This window comes from Salvelinus alpinus, chromosome 6 (genome assembly GCF_045679555.1).
Source record: "Salvelinus alpinus chromosome 6, SLU_Salpinus.1, whole genome shotgun sequence".
Classification (NCBI taxonomy): Eukaryota; Metazoa; Chordata; class Actinopteri; order Salmoniformes; family Salmonidae; genus Salvelinus; species Salvelinus alpinus.
The window spans coordinates 12554954-12575387 of NC_092091.1; the positions used below are offsets into that span (position 1 = coordinate 12554954).

The 20434-nt window shown below is 43.4% G+C and overlaps 1 pseudogene; it reads left to right on the forward strand.

Annotated features, from left to right (window-relative positions):
* LOC139577907 (ethanolamine kinase 1-like) overlaps positions 1–19771 on the forward strand; it is a 40014-nt pseudogene extending 20243 nt beyond the window's left edge.
* Positions 19772–20434: the final 663 nt, after the last annotated feature.

Sequence of the window (20434 nt, forward strand, 5' to 3'; positions counted from 1 at the left end):
GTTTGACTCCTCCAGCTATGCTAGTGGATAGTATTCAGACAGCAGGTTTGACTCCTCCAGCTATGCTAGTGGATAGTATTCAGACAGCAGGTTTGACTCCTCCAGCTATGCTAGTGGATAGTATTCAGACAGCAGGTTTGACTCCTCCAGCTATGCTAGTGGATAGTATCCAGACAGCAGGTTTGACTCCTCCAGCTATGCTAGTGGATAGTATTCAGACAGCAGGTTTGACTCCTGCAGCTATGCTAGTGGATAGTATTCAGACAGCAGGTTTGACTCCTCCAGCTATGCTAGTGGATAGTATTCAGACAACAGGTTTGACTTTTCCAGCTATGCTAGTGGATAGTATTCAGACAGCAGGTTTGACTCCTCCAGCTATGCCAGTGGATAGTATTCAGACAGCAGGTTTGACTCCTCCAGCTATGCTAGTGGATAGTATTCAGACAGCAGGTTTGACTCCTCCAGCTATGCTAGTGGATAGTATTCAGACAGGTCGTTTGACTCTTCCAGCTATGCTAGTGGATAGTATTCAGACAGCAGGTTTGACTCCTCCAGCTATGCTAGTGGATAGTATTCAGACAGCAGGTTTGACTCCTCCAGCTATGCTAGTGGATAGTATTCAGACAGCAGGTTTGACTCCTCCAGCTATGCTATTGGATAGTATCCAGACAGCAGGTTTGACTCCTCCAGCAATGCCAGTGGATAGTATTCAGACAGGTCGTTTGACTCCTCCAGCTATGCTAGTGGATAGTATTCAGACAGGTCGTTTGACTCCTCCAGCTATGCTAGTGGATAGTATTCAGACAGCAGGTTTGACTCCTCCAGCTATGCTAGTGGATAGTATTCAGACAGGTCGTTTGACTCCTCCAGCTATGCTAGTGGATAGTATTCAGACAGCAGGTTTGACTCCTCCAGCTATGCTAGTGGATAGTATTCAGACAGCAGGTTTGACTCCTCCAGCTATGCTAGTGGATAGTATTCAGACAGCAGGTTTGACTCCTCCAGCTATGCTAGTGGATAGTATTCAGACAGCAGGTTTGACTCCTCCAGCTATGCTAGTGGATAGTATTCAAACAGCAGGTTTGACTCCTCCAGCTATGCTAGTGGATAGTATTCAGACAGCAGGTTTGACTCCTCCAGCTATGCTAGTGGATAGTATTCAGACAGCAGGTTTGACTCCTCCAGCTATGCCAGTGGATAGTATTCAGACAGCAGGTTTGACTCCTCCAGCTATGCTAGTGGATAGTTTTCAGACAGCAGGTTTGACTCCTCCAGCTATGCTAGTGGATAGTATTCAGACAGGTCGTTTGACTCCTCCAGCTATGCTAGTGGATAGTATTCAGACAAGTCGTTTGACTCCTCCAGCTATGCTAGTGGATAGTATTCAGACAGGTCGTTTGACTCCTCCAGCTATGCTAGTGGATAGTATCCAGACAGCACGTTTGACTCCTCCAGCTATGCTAGTGGATAGTATTCAGACAGCAGGTTTGACTCCTCCAGCTATGCTAGTGGATAGTATTCAGACAGCAGGTTTGACTCCTCCAGCTATGCTAGTGGATAGTATTCAGACAGCAGGTTTGACTCCTCCAGCTATGCTAGTGGATAGTATCCAGACAGCAGGTTTGACTCCTCCAGCTATGCTAGTGGATAGTATTCAGACAGCAGGTTTGACTCCTGCAGCTATGCTAGTGGATAGTATTCAGACAGCAGGTTTGACTCCTCCAGCTATGCTAGTGGATAGTATTCAGACAGCAGGTTTGACTCCTCCAGCTATGCTAGTGGATAGTATCCAGACAGCAGGTTTGACTCCTCCAGCTATGCCAGTGGATAGTATCCAGACAGCAGGTTTGACTCCTCCAGCTATGCTAGTGGATAGTATTCAGACAGGTCGTTTGACTCCTCCAGCTATGCTAGTGGATAGTATTCAGACAGGTCGTTTGACTCCTCCAGCTATGCTAGTGGATAGTATTCAGACAGCAGGTTTGACTCCTCCAGCTATGCTAGTGGATAGTATTCAGACAGCAAGTTTGACTCCTCCAGCTATGCTAGTGGATAGTATCCAGACAACCGTGGGCAAACCTCAGGGCCAGTCTCCATCTATCAGCCTGCTCAGTTTCATAGCCTGTAGCAAAAGCCCACTGGCTCCATGACACCACAAACACTCTGCAAAACATGCACTCTAGCAATCAATAGGATCCTAAATGAAACAACTTTTAGTTTGAATAGATTGCTGAATGGAAAGATAGCAGCTATCTATTTCTGGTCCAGAGTTTTTTTCTGCAATATCTTGGCTCAGTCTCATCTGTAGTTATGGTATAAATTATCCTAGTTTTTTCCCCCTGAAGATTGATTGCGACAGAAATTGGAAAAATCCTCTCGAACGAGTTCGAATCTGACAACCCTGCAGAGAATATTCTGTGGAAAAAGATGGCACAATTTCTCAAACTTGTCCAGCACGCTCAGAGCAGAACACCAGCATCGCAGAGGTGAGTTAACACTACAAGATCTACTTAGACATTTTCTATTTTGCAAAATATTTTTTTGTAAAGCAAAGATTTGCACTTTCCTCTTCTTCCATGAGATGTGTTGACGGTGAAGTCTGACTCGTTTAGCCTGTCTTTTCTGTCGCTATCAGTCCACTCTCTTGCCATGTGGCACCAAGCAGTGATTGGCCCATTGAGGAGGTGGGGGAACAAAGAAAATAAGACATTAGCTCTCCTTCCTCGAACGGTCTCTCTCCATTATCAATCAAATGTTCTGTGTTGTTTACGATTGCTGTGAGGGTTGAGGGGTCGGAAGTCCATGCAAACTAGAGTCAAGCTAGAGTCCTAAAGTACTGGGTCTGCTTTAGCTCTTTAGATTGAAATAATATCACCAGACTGTTCCAGTATGTTCTTTGTGTTTTGTGGAGAGAGGTCAAGAGGTCAAGGCAATTAGCTATGGATTGGGTCATCCATTTAATAGACAACTGCTATGGGGAGATTGGGACCTTTATGATAAGAGAGAAGCAGCTTCCTGCATACGTCTGAGATGGAGCCAACATGTCTCTAGTAGTCTTTTTTTAAACATTGCTATGACAGGACACAGGCAACTAACTTTCTGTGAGTAACAGCCCATATGGCTCTATTCTGAAGTGTTGTCATGATGTGACATTACACAGGGGGGGGATTATTATTATTATATGATAATGGAAGTATAAGCAAACCATTTTCATTAATCTTTGAAGTAACTAAGGGCTCCGTTCAATCGGTATCGCTGAACCGTTACAGGTTGCGCGATAGACATTTACAGGAAATATCCGATTGAGCTGACATAGGCAGCGTTTACAGTGAATGCAGTCTCCGCTAACGTGGAAATGTTACCTTTAAATTTCAATCACAATGTAGTACTGAACTTCCGTGACACTGATTGAATAGAGCCCTAAGATTATGTTAACAGCCAAGTATGTATACGAAATTGCTAACTTGTAAGCAATTTCATTACATAAAGGACATTTCATTTTACAGAGCGTACACCAGCCTTTATCACAATTGCACCGCATTCAGAAGTCCAATAGATGGAGCTATATTGTGATATATTTTAAGCTGGATCACTCGATCCACATTTAAAAGTCTCAAAATGAAATTCATATGACAAGAAAGCATCAAAGAGAGAATAAATATTATATATCATACTCAATATAAGGTGATTTCTGTAAAAAAAAAAATATATATATTTTTACATCTCTCATTGTAAGGTGTTCCACTTATACAAGAAATTATTGAAATGTATTGGCTTTTACAGGTCAATAATCAATAAAACATACATTTGATTGCTTTGAATGTGTGTATGAATGTTGTTTCGTACACAGCTAATTCTACTTGTATATTTCCCAGAATGCCTTGCTTTTCGAGTGAATTGTAGCGTTACCACACATGATTGTATTTGTTATACCCTTTCAAAAGCAATAATTGATAACCTTTAAAATTTAAGTGTGGCTTCTGTACCTTTAGAGACAGAAGAATTCTGTATAGAATATTAGGTATTGTTTCCCTGTGTTGTTTTTCTGCTATTTTTTAATGGTAGGGTAGATGTTTTCTCTCTACTAAATGTATTGGTAAGTTATTGTATTTAACAGACTTCAAAGTACTTTTCTTAGAGGCGAGTGGTCTGCATGCAGGCAGGCTGCACACAGGCATCATGAGATCATTTCATTGACAGTTCAACCAGAAGTTGCCGCCACTACAGACAAGTGAAATGCCTGTTCAGTGGCGCTTCAAAACTATCTCCAGAGAAGGTTTCATGGCGGCTTTTTAAAAGCTGTACCCTTTCAGACAAACAAACATGCTGTAGCCGAGGTGCTTCAAGGCGCCACATTCCATATGTCTGAAAGGGGTGTTAGTGACAGAGACATGGTTGTTGCATTCATCCGTTTTCAATCACCAAGTGAGATCCTAAGCAAATATCTTATCATAAAAATGTAATTATTCCACACAATACCACCAGTATTCCATAAGCCCTTATTTTAAGGCCCTAGTTTTACCCTAATATAGTGGCATGAAACTCATGGTTTACAGGCCACATCAGGCCTGCAAGTCACATTATGCTGGCTTGAAAAGTGATGTGTGATTCTTATTGGAATCCAGCCAGAGTGAGGAAATCCAACGTTTTGAATTCTTATTCACCCACAACATGCATTCAGAATGAATGCTAGGTTTTGAAGAGTAAGACAGGAGAATACCTAAACCATTTAAACTGGAACAACCATTTCAGTACCCGCGTGCAATAAGTCCAAATAACAGATTGGATTAGTTTAGACAAATTTATGTTATTTATATTTGAGTAGCATACGATTAATTAATCAATCATGCAAAATCAGAGATATTGAAACAAACAATTCTAAAAATCAACAAGCAATAGAGCATGCTGGGAAACACTGGTTAGTACCACTGGTTAGTAGCACCAAGACTGGGGTTATTTTACACCACTGTGTTAATTTAATATTTATTTAATATTAATATTAAATATATATGAAATATTAATTAATTTTCACTTACAGAGTTCATTTAAAACCTGAGTCAACCTAACAAATGTTACACTGAAAAATCAACACTGTCCAATTTGCTGTGTATCTAAATGGAGCAACAGAAGGACAGGGTGAGAACCAGTCGACACACAAAAGCATCAGAGAGACTTTTATACTTGGGCAATGTATGAGTGCTTGTGAGAGAGTGTGTCTTCCGAGGAAACGTGGGGAGAGGGGGAGCAGGAGAGTGGGTGCACCTGCAGAAGAGCTCTGTCTGAATCAGATAGTCACCCACTGGGGTGGGAGGCAGAGGAGAGAAAGGAGAGGAGATACATCTGTGGTGTTGAGGAGAGGGGGGGAAGAGGACTGAACAGGAGAGGAGAGGAGAGGAGCTAACAGGAGAGGAAGGAGAGGACCTAACAGGACAGAGCCGGACAGGAGAGAACATGAGAGGGGAGGAACGCAGGAAAAGAGAGACACAGTACAGCTGCACTTTCGAAGGAAAGCGTAGAAACCGGGAGAGCAGCCTCCTGCTCTGCTCAAAGCCCTCCCGCTAATTCTCCCATTTGACACTCAACACAAACCACACAATACTGCCATAATCACTGCTGCTCCACTGGAGCTGGTAATCAGATGTAAATAAGGCACATTGATAACGAGCCGCCAGAGGAGGAAATTCCTCTAATTGCTGTAGTAGCTAGCTCTCCAGAAACAGACTTCACTGAGAGACATGAGAGGAGTGGGAGCCGGGAGGCGAGCATCGTCCTCCACGACCGCCTGCATCTGAAAGGCATTGGGCAAGAGAAGGGGGAGAAAGTCCAGATAGCAGAGTGGTGTTACGATGTGAAATGCTTGGGAGCTTGTTTATATATATATATAGAATAGTTGATAGGAATGAATCATGTAAGTTTCACCGAAGATGGAGCCTTTGAACAAACATTAGTTTTCATATGAACAGTTATTCTGCAAAGAGAATTAAAAATGAGTATGCATTTTTAAAGAGATATGGAATTTGTAAACCACATTTAATATTACATATTTTCATGAATATTCATGATATAAATAAATTGCCTATCCAGAGCTAATATATGAACGAAATACTAATATAATACAACTATTTATTCTGTACTATGCTATTTTTCTAAGCAAAACTAACAAAAAAACAAGGTTATTCTGAAAATGCAAGAATGCATGCTACAACAAAACTATGTCACAATATATCCCAGAAATCCAGATACCAGTTGTCAGTGAATAGGGCCAAAAGCCTTTATGAGTGATGAGCAAAGTGTCCATTTTGCAACCACAACTAAAAAACGATGGAACAGAGCAGAAGGAGAAACTCTTCCATCCAAATGAGCGTGTGCGGCTGAGGAAGTAGTGAAGGAGGCTGTAGGAGGGGAGAAGAGACCTCTATCATGACTGTAAACAACGGCCTACTTCACTGCATTTATTGTACGTTCCTAACAGACCTCACTAAATTATGTCGACAACTGTGTATAATAACACCGCAACTGTATGTCTCCTTGCATAAATAGGTATAACAGTGTTTAAATTATATATTTTGTGGGGGCCGATTGAAAGGAGACATAAAAATTCATCAGAACGGTACAATGCTTACACAGCATTTCGCAGGTGCATTTTTTTCAAGTAGCGTCCGTGAAAATACGACCTTTGTTGATTGATAGAGCTGTCCCAAGAAGGAAAAACAAGACATTGTAAATAGCATGTAACCTCTCCAGATGATATGGTGTGCTGTCTGGTGTCATAAACAACTTGTGTTGCTGTAAACGCATGCAGGCCTGGAGAATGCATCTACAGGTTGGTGAACTACTGCATTAACAAGTAGTTCTCCCCCTGATAGAATATAATACCGGGCCAGACGTTTTCCTCTTCTAGTCTTTGTAGGCACAGGAAATCATGGACTTTATTTATTTATTTAAGTCATTTTCACTGTGAGACTACTGGTTGATTAATGGCGCACATGGCCTGGGTGTTATACAAGTAACTTGAAACATGGAAATATTTCCAGTATACCTGTATAATTTGTTTTTTGAAAATGTCAGTATCCAGTCAGAGGTGGAAATTCTAAGTAAGTAAGCATACTATATACAGGAAATATTTTAAAAGTCAGTTCCAATACCATATTTACATGTGCAGGAATACTGAAGTGATGGAGGTAGATATGTATTGGGGTAATGTGACAGGGATACTGGGGTGATGGAGGTAGATATGTATTGGGGTAAGGTGACAGGAATACTGGAGTGATGGAGGTAGATATGTATTGGGGTAAGGTGACAGGAATACTGGAGTGATGGAGGTAGATATGTATAGGGGTAAGGTGACAGGAATACTGGAGTGATGGAGGTAGATATGTATAGGGGTAAGGAGACAGGAATACTGGAGTGATGGAGGTAGATATGTATAGGGGTAAGGTGACAGGAATACTGGAGTGATGGAGGTAGATATGTATAGGGGTAAGGTGACAGGGATACTGGAGTGATGGAGGTAGATATGTATAGGGGTAAGGAGACAGGAATACTGGAGTGATGGAGGTAGATATGTATTGGGGTAAGGTGACAGGAATACTGGAGTGATGGAGGTAGATATGTATTGGGGTAAGGTGACAGGGATACTGGAGTGATGGAGGTAGATATGTATAGGGGTAAGGAGACAGGAATACTGGAGTGATGGAGGTAGATATGTATAGGGGTAAGGTGACAGGAATACTGGAGTGATGGAGGTAGATATGTATAGGGGTAAGGTGACAGGAATACTGGAGTGATGGAGGTAGATATGTATAGGGGTAAGGTGACAGGAATACTGGAGTGATGGAGGTCGATATGTATAGGGGTAAGGTGACAGGGATACTGGGGTGATGGAGGTAGATATGTATAGGGGTAAGGTGACTAGGGAACAGGATATAAGATAAACAGAGTAGCAGCAGCTTGTATGTGAGTGGGTGTGCAGTCAGTATAAATGTATGGGCATATTATGTGTGAGTGAGAACATGTTGGAGTGAGTGTGTGTTTTGTAGTGACAGTGTGTGTGTGTGTGTGTGTGTGTGGTGTGTCTGTGTGTGTGTGTGCGTGTGTGTGTGTGTGTGTGTGTGTGTGTGTGTGTGTGTGTGTGTGTGTGTGTGTGTGTGTGTGTGTGTGTGTGTGTGTGTGTGTGTGTGTGTGTGTGTGTGTGTGTGTGTGTGCATAGAGACAGTGTGTGTGTGTGTGTAGAGCCCTGTGAGTGTGCATAGAGACAGTGTGTGTGTGTGTGTGTGTGTGTGTGTGTGTGTGTGCATAGAGACAGTGTGTGTGTGTGTGTAGAGCCCTGTGAGTGTGCATAGAGACAGTGTGTGTGTGTGTGTGTGTGTGTGTGTGTGTGTGTGTGTGTGTGTGTGTGTGTGTGTGTGTGTGTGTGTGTGTGTGTGTGTGTGTGCATAGAGACAGTGCAAAGATTGAAATAAAAGGTCAATAAAGTAACAAGATTAATTCAGATAGTCCGTGTAGATATTGTGTTAGCTATTTATCAGTCGTATTGCTTTGGGATAGAAGCTGTTCTAGAGCCTGTTGGTGTAAGACTTGATGCATCGGTATGTCTTGCCATGCGGCAGCAGAGAAAATAGTCTATGGCTTGGGTGGTTGGAGTCTTTGAAGATTTTCGATGCCTTCTTTTCACATCGCCTGATATAGAGGTCCTGAATAGGGAGCTCAGCCCCAGTGAAGTACTGGGCTGTCCGCACAGCCCTCTGTAGGATCCAGTTGCAGAAGGAGGTGTTCAGGCCCATAGTCCTACGCTTGGTGACGAGCTTGGAGGGGACAACGGTGTTGAGCGCTGAGCTGTTGTCAATGAACAGCATTCTCACATAGGTATTTCTCTTATCTAGGTGGGTGAGGGCAGTGTAGAGAGCAATTGAGATTGCGTTGTCTATGGATCTGTTGGGGCGGTATGCAAACTGGAGTTGGTCTAGGTTGGCTGGGATGGAAGAGTTAATGTGTGCCATAACCAGGTTCTCAATGCATTTCATATAATACAGAAGTGAGTGCTACGGTGTGGTAGTCATTGTGGCATGAAGCCTTAGAGTTATTAGGATCAGGAATGATTGTGGTTATCATAAAACATGTAGGGATTACAGACTGGGACAAGGAGAAGTTGAAAATTACTGTGAATATTTCTTTATTTAGCCTTTATTTAACAAGGCAAGTCAGTTAAGAACAAATTCTTATTTACCTATTTAATATGCCTGCCAGCTGTTCTGTGCAAGCTCTGAGAACGCACCCTGGAATACGGTGTTGACCTAATTAAAGACCCTTCTCACATGGGCCTCGGAGAGCGAGATCAACCAGTCCTCTGGGCAGGTGACGGCCCTCACACCCTGCTCATTGTTGTTGTTGTCAAAACGTGCATAAAATGCATTGAGTTGGTCTGGTAGAGAGGCCTCGCTGGGCAGATCACGGCTGGGTGTCCCATTATAATCCGTAATGGACTGTAGCCCCTATCACATGCGGCAGGCGTCGGAGCCTGAGTAATATGATTCTACCCTATTCCTTATAAACGTGTATATTTACTGCAGACCATCTGTAGTACTTTATAACATACAGTATATTATACCTCCCTTCATCTAGGGGTTCTCTGCATTTTCTCCAATGGAGACATAGTCTATTTGTTTTTGAAAGTGTATTTGAAAGTAATTCAAATATGAAAAAGACCATAAAGACGATAAATACCTACTAAACAGCTAATTAAACACTGCATGCATAATAGCATGAGATCAATTTGAATGTGATGATACTATTTGAATGTGATACTGATACTTTCAGTGCCTGCAATACGTAACAGTTATTTTTGTATTTTTTTTGTCCACATAGTTCCAAACTGCTGAAAGAGTTCCCTAGCATCAAAACCCTGTCAGATTAAATGGAAACGTTGAAAAGACACCTCTCTCTGATCGGCTCGCCGACCGTGCTTTGTCACAACGACCTCCTGACTAAAAACATCATCTATGACTACAAAGAGGGTGGATGATGGGTCGTAGTGCCTGGAATATGAGTTGCAAGGCTGACATAAAAAGGGTTCCAAGCGAGTTCATGTGATCATTTAAAAAAGCGACGCAGTATGAAGAATAAGTGGATTCATTACTACTGAACTGATTGGTTATAGCGTTTGTTCTGCCATTCTGATGCAATATACCATCAGTGTCAGTAAGAATAGAAGATTGCCATGTTTTAGACTCAATAACTTGGATGTCTTTTTGATTTAACTTATTTCCATGAAATGGTCCAATTGCAAGACATGTTCCATTTTAACACTTTGACAAAATGTGGTTCACAAAACGGTCACATCTTTCCTTTCTTTTGCTATGGATAATAAATCTATACCCTATTCTCTTAATGCTCTTGTCATTTCATTATGTCATAATGTCATTTCATTATGCCCTTATGTGCAGACGTACGGCCTTGGTCATCGTTATGATTAATGTATGGAACACGATTATAATGAAAACATTATTAATGTTTCTCTGAAGATTTTCAGGGACGTTGTTGTTGTAACAGTAAAGCACAAACTAAAAGAATATGATATCTGAACTAATCATACATATCAGAACATAATATGGAGTAAAGTGGAAAATTGTTTCATTGTATCTTTATTTTTTTTATTTTTTTATTGTATCCTATTGAGGAATTGTAGCATTGACTATTAAAGCTTTCAGAGCACACTATCAATTATAGCGGCATACAGATAACTGCCAAAATAAAGGAAACACCAACATAAAGTGTCTTAATAGGCAGTTGAGCCCTTATTCCACTCCAGTCATTACCATGTGCCCAATTAAGGTGCCACCAACCTCCTGTGACACACACACTCACACTATTCTCCTTTTGAAACCCCTCTTTCGAAGTCACTGGGATTATTATAATTATTGTTTATTTACCATTTATTTAACTAGGCAAATCAGTTAAGAACAAATTCACAATGACGGCCTACACCGGCCAAACCCGGACGACGCTGGACCAATTGTGCGCTGCCCTACAGGACTCCCAATCACGGCCGGTTGTGATACAGCCTGGAACAGAACCAGGGTGTCTGTAGTGACACCTCTGGCACTGAGATGCAGTGCCTTCGTCCGCTGCACCACTCGGGAGCTTCAAGATCTCTTCTTCTAGCCATGGTAGCCAAAATATTGGGCAACTGGGCATTTTTGTACATGACCCTAAGCATGATGGGATGTTAATTGCTTAATTAACTCAGGCATTTGCTTTCAATATACTTTGTATCCCTCATTTACTCAAGTGTTTCCTTTATTTTGGCAGTTACCTCTACATAGGGTACAGTACTGGGTTTCAAATATTTGAAAAAATCATTAAAATACTTTGAGGCTTTGCTTGTCTGCCTAGTGGGTGGTGTTTGCAGTTTTGGGACTTTTCTATTTGTTTATTAAGCCAGGCATGCTCAAACAGGCCGAGTATTTGAATATATTTGTCAAGTAATTTCAACCTAGGTCTGATAGAGTAATAATTATTTTGCTGAGGTGCTACAGAACAGTGTGTATAATGTGTATGTGTCATTGCAATAAGCTGTATGAACCGTGCATTGCTCTCGTCTCCTTTAGGTGAGATTCATTGACTATGAGTATGCTGATGATAACTAACAGGCCTTCGACATAGGCAACCCCTTCAATGAGTTTGCAGGTGCCTTCCTTCAGTTGACAGTTCATTTCTGAGGTGTATCTCACAGACGGGGAATCAGAGCAAAACGTTTTTTTTTATTTCAATGTATTTCAAATATTTAATTTTGCCTTCAACGTTGAACTAAGCAAGCGCATTAAAGGGACATTACACCTTCGAATAAAAGTTTGTCAGATGTAAAGTAGTCTAATGTCAAGATGAAACCATTTCCCACAACATTGGTCGTGTAGATCCAGCTATTTGCCTCCACAATATTTCAAATGAATGTAAAAGATACGCTGACAAACTTTCCTTTAAAGTTTCCCTATACACAGTTTACGTAAAGATTTACAGTGTGATCTTTTAAACAGTCAGGTCCACCAGTCCCCCTCCCCTTCTCCATCTCTCTCTTTTTATCTCAAATGCACGCACACTCTCTCTCTCACACACACACACTCTCTAAAACACACACACACGGGCACATGAAGTCTGGGAATTTCCAGGGACCTCATGATACGTTACAGATCTCCAGAGTGGTACAAGGGTTTCTAACCCATGTTGTTGCAGTATCATCCAGCCTGATTGGTTTGACAGGTTCTCATTAAATTTGTCTGTGTGTTTGATACGTCCCCAAGGTGTGAAAGGCATTGACTACAGCCTGTATCCCAGCCCTGAACTGCAGAGGGACTGGTTGACTGCTTACCTGGAGAGCTACAAGCACAGTGTGGGGCTGGGAGCCACAGTTACAGGACGAGAGGTTCAGGAGCTATATGTTCAAGTCTTCAAGTTCTCACTGGTGAGAGACACTGGCACAGCACCCAATTAACCTGGCCTACGACGTTGATATTTCACCACAGCACCCATTAACCTGGCCTACAACATTAATATTTCAACACAGCACCCATTAACCTGGCCTACGACGTTGATATTTCACCACAGCACCCATTAACCTGGCCTACAACATTAATATTTCAACACAGCACCCATTAACCTGGCCTACAACATTGATATTTCACCACAGGACCCATTAACCTGGCCTACGACGTTGATATTTCACCACAGCACCCATTAACCTGGCCTACGACGTTGATATTTCACCACAGCACCTATTAACCTGGCCTACAACATTAATATTTCACCACAGCACCCATTAACCTGGCCTACGGCATTGATATTTCACCACAGCACCTATTAACCTGGCCTACAACATTAATATTTCACCACAGCACCTATTAACCTGGCCTACAACATTAATATTTCACCACAGCACCTATTAACCTGGCCTACAACATTAATATTTCACCACAGCACCCATTAACCTGGCCTACGACGTTGATATTTCACCACAGCACCCATTAACCTGGCCTACGACGTTGATATTTCACCACAGCACCTATGAACCTGGCCTACAACATTAATATTTCACCACAGCACCCATTAACCTGGCCTACGACGTTGATATTTCACCACAGCACCTATTAACCTGGCCTACGGCGTTGATATTTCACCACAGCACCCATTAACCTGGCCTACGACGTTGATATTTCATCACAGCACCCATTAACCTGTTCTACGGCATTAATATTTAACCACAGCACCCATTAACCTGGCCTACGACGTTGATATTTCACCACAGCACCCATTAACCTGGCCTACGACGTTGATATTTCACCACAGTCTAAGTAAATACTGTATGTCTACTTTCTGATTCACTTTTATTTCTCTGTGTGAAATTTACAGGATATAAATTCATTGGCTGATCTCCATTTTAATGTGGGTGTTTGTCAATGCAGAGACCAAAAGTAGTTTCACTATAGTAATGAGCACTGGCAAGATTCAATATTTCAATTCACATCAAACAATGTCGTTTTACTGGTCCATATTTCCAAAAACCGAAGTCCCATCCACTCTGTATGATCCACTTACCGCTGCAATTTGACATTCTCTATTGGAGCTGATTTGAAACCACTGCAAGAAAAATGACAGACAGCAGCCAAGATGTGTTTTTTTAACAACCACAATTTTCAGTCTTTGGTGGCTCAAGTGCTGCTGGACTTAACTAATGGTGCTTTCATAAGTGGACACAATACGCAGGATTGTTTTAGTAATTTGGGGGGGTAGTGTCGATGTCTCTCAAAATAGTCCAGAAATGATGAGTAAGCCTTTTCTTTTTAAAATAACTCTTCCTCAGCCAAAACGTGGAAGGGAAGAAAAAAAAAACATGCCTAGAAATGAATAAGAGCAGCGATAACATATTGTTGATTGAAATCAGATTTCTGTGACAAACCAAGAACTCTGGCTTGGTGAAGTGGGAGAAGTCCCTCATTGACAATGAATGGGTGAGTCAAGTTTCCTGTCCAAGTTAAGTCTGGCATAGAGATGGTGGATATGGTTGTTTATCAAAACAATCACGACAGAAACGTTTGGCGTAGCTGGTTTTCATTTAAATCTGATTTAGAGATATGACTAGAACTTTCTGAACATCCCTCCCAGACTCTGGTTTTTAGTCATGTGACCGGATCGTTCTGGTTTGCCAGTGTTTTTAGACTACCATTTCAGTTAATGGGAGGACCTAGGTCTACTGAAAGGAAACGTACTTTGTCCAACTGATATCAATGCCCTATTGAACTGCAGGGTCTGTTGTGATATTTCCCAGGGTCCTTAAATAGACAAATCGTCTTCGCTGTGGCATCACTAACAAGTAGTTCTCTGCCAATGTTCTGGGGCGGGGAGCTTCTCCACTGATCCTCTCCCTATCTTAAGCCGAGACAGAGTAAGCCAAGGCACACTGGGCTCTTTACGCCTCTTCTTGGCCCCCTCTGGGACCCCCCCCCCCACCCCCCCAAGTACTGAAGGGCCAAAGACTGTGACTCCGTGATGTCACCCCCCTATCTTGTTGTAGTATGCTTCCTCTCTGGGCTTTTCTGAATGGCTCCCTGTCACTGGCCATCTCTGCTTAGCGTTAGGCTAATGGTATCTTAATGGAGGGGAGTTATTAAACATAGTAGAAGAACTGCACTCAATCTCCATCTACAACCGGGGAGAGATATTACAGTTGAAAATGTGCCAGGAAAAAATGGAGAGGAGAAACCACACACTGCTCCAGTATTTCATTCCGCCCTTTAGTTGATTATCAAATAAAAATGTGATTATATCACTCGGCCACAACACAGAGGTCCGCCTGGAACTCGTTAGGAAATGATTAGTGGTCCCACCGTGGATAATTACTATTAGGGTGGATGACGACAGAAATGTATGGATGCGTGGAGTGTTATGGACCTAAGGGAGCAATTCCATTAGTACGGGAACAATTCAATATGAGCATTACACTTTTCCCCTTTTTCTTAAGAAGCAAAACACAGGGAAATCTAAACAATTTACTTGTGGTTTATGGGTACAAAAAATCTTGTCATAAAAAATTTGCCATGAATAACATCCTAACACAATACAGCTCTCACATACATGTAAGTTCATTTTCTAGTTTAAAGACGTAAACATTTACGAAACATTTACAAAACGTATAGCACTTTCTTACCAAGACTCTAGGTAATGTTACTAAACATATCGTGAGAATATATATTTTTAATTAGTTACACAGTTATTGTTTTAGTTAATGCTCCATTTCAACTCTTGCTTCAAATTCTTCCCGGCACCGCAATGGACAGTATTTTCTGTCAGCCTTGACGGCATTTGCCGTTGATGTCACATTGAAAACAATGGTATAAGTTTTTGTCCTGCCTTCATGAGTCGCTCGAGACGCTGCATAAGAAAGGTCATTACAGAAGTAGGATCTTCATTTGAGAACGCTTTCATTTGCTGAGAATTTTCCTGCGCTGCAGTAACTGCAGATGAGCTTTGTGATTTACATAAATTCACTGAAAACCCACTCTAACACAGTTATATCACAGTTCTAAAACAAAGGTCATGTGGTTTGGTAAGAAGAATGTCCCTCTCCCCACAGGTGTGATTACTTCCTCTGAGGGTTTAGAGCTTGAGGTAGTCACCTCATACAAGTACTTGGGAGTATGGCTAGACGGTACACTGTCCTTCTCTCAGCACATATCAAAGCTGCAGGCTAAAGTTAAATCTAGACTTGGTTTCCTCTATCGTAATCGCTCCTCTTTCTCCCCAGCTGCCAAACTAACCCTGATTCAGATGACCATCCTACCCATACTAGATTACGGAGACGTAATTTATAGATCGGCAGGTAAGGGTGCTCTCGAGTGGCTAGATGCACTTTACCATTTATAAAGCCTCTTAGGCCTCACTCCCCCCATCTGAGATATCTACTGCAGCCCTCATCCTCCACATACAACACCCGTTCTGCCAGTCACATTCTGTTAAAGGTCCCCAAAGCACACACATCCCTGGGTCGCTCATCTTTTCAGTTCGCTGCAGCAAGCGACTGGAACGAGCTGCAACAAACACTCAAACTGGACAGTTTTATCTCAATTTCTTAATTCAAAGACTCAATCATGGACGCTCTCACTGACAGTTGTGGCTGCTTTGCGTGATGTATTGTTGTCTCTACCTTCTTGCCCTTTATGCTGTTGTCTGTGCCCAATAATGTTTGTACCCTGTTTTGTGCTGCTACCATGTTGTGCTGCTGCCATGTTGTGTTGCTACCATGTTGTTGTCATGTTGTGTTGCTACCATGCTGTGTTGTCATGTGTTGCTGCCATGCTATGTCATTGTCTTAGGTCTCTCATTATGTAGTGTTGTGTTGTCTCGCTTGTCGTGATGTGTGTTTTGTCCTATATTTTTATTAAATGTATTTTTATTTTTAATCCAAGCCACTGTCCACGCATGAGATCTTTTTCCTTTCGGTGGGCTGTCATTGTAAATAAGAATGTGTTCATAACTGACTTGCCTAGTTAAATAAAGGTTAAATTAAAATAAATAAACATTAACAGTATTGCACTTTTCATGAAGCCTACTTTTGTCCAACCACCGATCAAGCAACATTATGGACTAAATGTTTAAATCCTGTTGCTGTAGGATAATTTTGCTATGACAATATTCGTAAAGTTAAGATCCAACATCAGTCTATTTCAGTCATGTAGCACACAATATTGCACCATGAAAGGTATATCCTTAAAACCACAGCAGTGTGGAACAAAGGCTTCTGGGAACATACAGGACAGGACAATATAACCAGAGAGGAATTGTAATAGTTTTCTGGGGTCTGAAACACCAGCTCTTTGCAGGCTACAGTGTCTCGATACGACCACTTAGTGGGTACTTCAATCTCACTGAACTTTAAAGAGATACTCCCCCAGACTCAGATGAACTCATGGATACCATTTGTATGTCTCTGCATCCAATATGAAGGAAGATAGAGGTACTTTGCGAGCCAATGCTAACTACTGTTAGCGCAATGACTGGAAGTTATGGTATCTACTAACATGCTAGCTGATACCGTAAACTTCCAGTCATTGTGCTAAAGCTAGTTATAAATTACGCTAACGCTAGCGTAGTTGTGGCAGGTAGCCTAGCAATTAAGAGCGTTGGACCAGTAACTGAAAGGTTGCTGGTTCAAATCCCCGAGCTGACTAAGTAAAAATCAGTCGATGTGCCCTTAAGCAAGGCACTTAACCCTAACTGCTCCTATAAGTCCCTCTGGATAGGAGTGTCTGCTAAATGACAAAAATATAAATGTCTAGTTAGCTTCTTCTTTCAAATTGCACGCAGAGACACCCACGAGTTGATCTGCGTTGGGGAAAGAGATTAAGGGCTCCTTTGTCAAAATCCCGAAGTATCCCTATAAGAAAGACAGGATTCTAAATTATATTTAACAATAAGAAATACTTTTTAAATGTAGTGACAGGGTTAAGCATTAGATTTATACAGAAGAGGAAATCAAGTACATGTCAAGATGAGAACAACCCTGAATAAGGCGTGACCCTTCCCCTTCTCACAAACCTATTCGCAGGTCTCCAATTTCTTCTGGAGTCTCTGGGCAATCCTGCAGGCCAGATACTCGTCCATTGACTTCAACTTTGAAAGGTGAGTGACCAGGTATCTCTTGAGTCTAGACTGTGGGACTTCGGTCTTACAGCAATAGTATTACTTCTAAATGCTGATACAAAGTAAAACCTACAATTGTTTACTTAGCTTTACTATGAATAGCCTTTCCTCACCTCAGAACTCTGCTGCTCCCCGCCTCCCCATACTCACACAACCTCCCCGCCGCTCCATACTCACACAACCTCCCCGCCGCCCCAAACTCACACAACCTCCCCCCGCTTCATACTCACACAACTTCCCCGTCGCCCCGTACTCACACAACCTCCCCGCCTCCCCATACTCACACAACCTCCCCGCCTCCCCATACTCACACAACCTCCCCGCCTCCCCATACTCACACAACCTCCCCGCCTCCCCATACTCACACAACCTCCTCGCCTCCCCATACTCACACAACCTCCCCGCCTCCCCATACTCACACAACCTCCTCGCCTCCTCATACTCACACAACCTCTCCGCCTCCCCATACTCACACAACCTCCCCGCCTCCCCAACTCACACAACCTCTCCGCCTCCCCATACTCACACAATCTCCCCGCCGCCCCATACTCACACAACCTCCCCCCGCTCCATACTCACACAACCTCTCCGCCTCCCCATACTCACACAACCTCCCCGTCGCCCCATACTCACACAACCTCCCCCCGCTCCATACTCACACAACCTCCCCGCCTCCTCATACTCACACAACCTCCCCCCGCTCCATACTCACACAACCTCCCCCCGCTCCATACTCACACAACCTCCCCGCCTCCCCATACTCACACAACCTCCCCGCCTCCCCATACTCACACAACCTCCCCGCCTCCCCACACTCACACAACCTCTCCGCCTCCCCATACTCAAACAACCTCCCCGCCTCCCCATACTCACACAACCTCCCCGCCTCCCCATACTCACACAACCTCCCCGCCTCCTCATACTCACACAACCTCCTCGCCTCCCCATACTCACACAACCTCCCCGCCTCCCCATACTCACACAACCTCCTCGCCTCCTCATACTCACACAACCTCTCCGCCTCCCCATACTCACACAACCTCTCCGCCTCCCCATACTCACACAACCTCCCCGCCGCCCCATACTCACACAACCTCACCCCGCTCCATACTCACACAACCTCTCCGCCTCCCCATACTCACACAACCTCCCCGCCGCCCCATACTCACACAACCTCCCCCCGCCCCATACTCACACAACCTCCCCGCCGCCCCATACTCACACAACCTCCCCCCGCCCCATACTCACACAACCTCTCCGCCTCCCCATACTCACACAACCTCTCCCCATACTCACACAACCTCTCCGCCTCCCCATACTCACACAACCTCCCCCCGCTCCATACTCACACAACCTCCCCGCCTCCCCATACTCACACAACCTCCCCGCCTCCCCATACTCACACAACCTCCCCCCGCTTCATACTCACACAACTTCCCCGTCGCCCCATATTCACACAACCTCCCCCCGCTCCATACTCACACAACCTCCTCGCCTCCTCATACTCACACAACCTCCCCGCCTCCCCATACTCACACAACTTTTATGAGGAATGAGAAAACACCTAGCACAATGGATGAACTTCAATGGAATCACCTAGTAACACATTAGAACCAGTAACAAACATTTAGTATTTTCAGGGGGACAAAAATTATGAAAAAAATATATTATGAACAGCATAGTCCTCTGAGCAGAAAGTGTTCCTTTCCTCCTCCTCTCGTTCTTCCTCCTCTCTGCTACCATGCCCCATTGTGCCCCACAGCAGCAGCAGCAGCAGTCTCCACTGTGCTGATGTTAATCACTATTGACACACAGCACCCTCTGTGTGGCTTCTTCTCTGCCCGCTCTGTGGACCAGTGACAGGTGTCCCACCTCTTCTCTATCAGAACCTTGGAAGAAATGTGATACATCAGGAGCAGATGGAACAGTATTGTTCCAGTCTCATTGGTCCTCCCTGTCTGTCTCTCATCCCCGGTTGGGCCACATGTGGCTGTTAGCCTGTCTAGCCCTACCAAGCTCCATGCACAAGTTGCCCCAAAGTGCATTGCGAGGGTCAGGTTACATCCCTATACCCCAAATCTAAGTTGAACCATAATGAGGTGGAGAACGGCGAGTTTGCACCAGCTGCTTGTGTGGGTAAAGTCTCCCTCTAGAGCTTCCAGTAGAGAGCATATGTCCTAGACTGGGAGGAGAGTCCTCGCGATTAAGGTTTGTTGGGGTGTTTCTCTCTATGCCTGTTTCCTCTCTGCATTATCTCTTTGAGCCAAATCTCTGCTGACTACTCAACGAATGACAGGCGACTGCTAGGCTTCCCGCTTAACCAAAGACAGATGTGCATGTGACAATAGAGAGCCGCAAGGGGAATGCATGCACCCCAACCTCCCTGCCTCCCACCCTACACTCTTAGAAAAAAGGGTTTTGAAAGGATTTGTTGGCTGTTCCCATTGGAAAAGCCTATTTTGTTCCAGGTAGAACCCATTTTGGTTCCAGATAGAACTCTTTTCGGTTCCATGGAGAACCCTCTGTGGAAATGGTTCTACATGGAACTGTAACGCTCTGGGTGTCGGGGGGGGGGTGTGAAGTCAGACGCAGGAACAACAGAGCTTCAATACGGTGCTTTCTTTTTAATGCACAACGGGCAAACAAATGTCCAATACGGACTTACTGGGTGTCCTAAACAAACGTCCAAACACAGAAGACAAAACCCAGTCCACAATACATACATCCACTCCCGAATCCAAAAGTA